The 3,193-nt window shown below is 41.2% G+C and overlaps 1 pseudogene; it reads left to right on the forward strand.

Moving 5' to 3' along the window:
* The first annotated feature begins 1,775 nt into the window (after positions 1–1,775).
* LOC129146484 (60S ribosomal protein L21-like) lies at positions 1,776–2,239 on the forward strand (annotated as a pseudogene).
* Positions 2,240–3,193: the final 954 nt, after the last annotated feature.

Consider the following 3,193-nt stretch of genomic DNA (forward strand, 5'->3'; position numbering starts at 1 on the left):
TGGCGAGCAGACCTCTCCTGTCTCACCCGCTGCTCCCCTCAGCAGTGTATTTCGTCAGTCTGCCTGTTCTGCTCCCCACTCTGTCTCTGGTGAATCCTCTCACCTTCCCGCGCATCTGGCCTGTACCCTGGTTCTTGTATAAATAAAATAAATCTTAAAAAAAAAAAGAGAGAGTAAAAGAAGATATTTTACTCTGACCTCCCATGTACTTTTTTGAGAACTGGGGACTGTTTTCCAAAGAAATTAGGAAAATCATCAAGGTAGTAGAAGATATTGAATTCAGAAAATGTGAGATGTGATAGAAAAGCAGTGAATGAAGTTCCCAGGATGATGTTGAAGGGAACTTCCCTTGGACAGCAGTGCAGAAAGCCTAAAGATCAGCCAGTCAGGGAGGGACAGGTGCACCATGGTTCTGAGAAGGCATCTCCAGGAAAATAAAATGGAATTAATAGACTGCATAGAATGTTGAAATGTCTAATAGAAAATTATATGAGGAAAAACAAAAGCAATTAATGAGCTTAGGTTGGAGGCACATCAAGTGCAAGTCAGAAATGAAAGTGAAATAAGCAAGTGAAGGAAGCTTTAAATAAATCAGCCTGAAATGAGCATGGAGCAGAGCATGCTCGTGTGTGTTACGCGTGTGCAAGTGTGCATTGTATTGTAGATATATAAAAACACACAAGCACATGTGCACAGGTGAGTGTGTTTTCACACATGTGTCCCAGGAGAGAGAAATGAGAAGGGTGGAAGAAGAATACTGTTTTCAGGGGTCCTGTTTCCCAACATAAATCTGAGACTTTTATATGGAAATGTCCTTTGAGTGATTTGTTCACATTTCCGGCTCGGTATAAGGATGGAGGTTGCTGTTAATTTTTTGAAGTAGCCTGTGGTGAGTTGCATCTTCTTGGGAGTTGGGTCTTCCTATGTGTGGCCATCCACACAGCACAGCCCCTGACATAGGGCCGGAGGAGTTCCATGGCCTTCTGAAGTCTATTGATGAAAGTGTTTCCTGGGGTCCATATTGTAACCCTTGCACAGATGTCTGTTGTCACATCCCGGAGCTGAGTTGTGTAAAGCAGACTAAGTCAAGTCCTTCTCAAAAGCTACCTTTTAAAGTCTCCACGTGGTGCTTGCACTGGTTAAAAGGGTTGCAGCGGCAAATACAGGAGACAGGGAGGCTTCCCGCTGATTCAGAGAAAGCAGATGAGACTCTGCCTTTTATAAGTCTGGGTGGAAGCCACAGTGGGCATGCTAGTCTCCAAAAACATTGACTTTTTTATTAACTCCTTTGACTATTATTATTGATGATCGTTATTTGTCACTAAGATCTGGCACACATTCACACAAAATCTTTAAAACAGTCTATTTCACAAAATATCATTGTATAGGAATGATGAAGTTTGATACCAGGATGAAGGTGAATAGCAGCCTAGCCAAAAGAATAGCACGTATATCAAGGGCACTGGTCTGGGATGACACCGGACCACTGAGGAAAGTCCTACAAAGGTATGACAACTGGGCAGTGGCCCCTGGAACATGAGATCAGAGACCTGGGTTCAGGTCCTAGCTGTGAACACAGGTGAATAATTTAACTTGCCTGTGTATCCTTTTTTTCTCACATGTAAAGTAGAAATAATTACTTGTGCTGTGGGGTTATTTTAAAGACAGCATATGTGAAAGATTTTTAAATGTAAGTTTTTAAATTATAGCTTACTATTATTAAATTCATATAACACCTTTTGGGCAGAACCATCATCTCCCAGTAAGTTGCTAAAATGACCAACACAAAGAGAAAGAGGAGAGACACCTCTATAATGTTCTCTAGTATGTTCAGAAAACATGGGGGTGTTCCTCTGACCACATACATGAGAATCTACAAGAAAGGTGATATTGCAGACATCAAGGGGATGCTGAAAAGGGAACACCCCATGAATGTTACCATGGCAAAACTGGAGTCTAATATTATCCAGCATGCAGTTGACATTGTTATAAACAAATAAACAAGGGCAAAATTCTTGCCAAGAGAATCAATGTTCATATTGAGCTATTAAGCACTCTAAGAGCCAAGATAACTTCCGGAAATGTGTGAAAGAAAGTGATCAGGAAAAAAAGGAAGCCAAGGAGAAAGGCACTTGGGTCCAGCAGAAGCGCCAGCCTGCTCCACCCAGAGAGGAACACTGAGAACCACAGGAAGGAGCCTGAAGCCCTGGAACCCACTCCCTGTGAATTCATGGCATGACGGGTGTGAAAAATGAAGGACCTCTGAACTATAAAAAAATTTCATATAAAGGTATATTTTATAATATATAGCCAGTATATGTGATATATAAGTCTCTTGATACATTTTGTAACATATATATATATATATGGAATATATAGATACATTAAAAATTAGTTTGGAGGTGGCTTCTTCCTGCAGTAAACCCTGAGATGAGAGCAGCTGTGGCCAAGACTTGGACCACGAGAAGTGTTCTTACTAGAACCTACGGGAGGAGTTAGGCAGGCTCCTAACTGGCCCCTGAGATGATGGGGCCAGTGTGTCCCAGCTGCACTTACAAGTCTATAGGAGTTGAGAGCTATTACTGAGAAAAGATGGAAAAATTAGCAAATTCTATAAGACACTGGCTAAGTACGTGATCACAGAAGTTAAGAGGGAGAGACAAGAATGATGCTAACAGGCCGCCAAGGAGGGGCAGTGTCTGTCAGGCTCACAGACCTTGGTGTTTGACCAACTCTGACTTTGAAGCCCTGCTTTATTTCTTACACCTGTGTGATCTAGGTGACTCTAAAGCTTTCTAATCTTCAAAACTGGAGACAAATAGTACCTGTCTCCTGTGTTATTGAGAGAGTGGTTGCAATATTGTTCAGAGAACATAAGATTATGTGCTTAATACATAGCTTAATAAATGTTGATTATCGTCATGATTATCATGAGCTGGGACACAGTGTCAGCAAAGGCTAAACCAATTGGAACTATACTGATTCATGGGAGCGAGGAGACTTGTTTGATTGGATTAGAGGAATCTGCAGGGCCTAAGGCCCTGCAGGCTCAGTAATGAGACCCCTTCTTTAGGTCCTAAGTTTCTCCCTTGAAATTCAATCAGTTGAAGCACAAAGATATATTTATGTTTAGAACACTGAAATTCTGCCACAATTGATAACTCAGAAAACTAATTGATTTATGTATAAAATA

The sequence above is a fragment of the Talpa occidentalis genome, unplaced genomic scaffold (genome assembly GCF_014898055.3).
Source record: "Talpa occidentalis isolate TD23 unplaced genomic scaffold, MPIMG_talOcc4v2.1 talOcc4.2, whole genome shotgun sequence".
In the NCBI taxonomy this organism is placed as follows: Eukaryota; Metazoa; Chordata; class Mammalia; order Eulipotyphla; family Talpidae; genus Talpa; species Talpa occidentalis.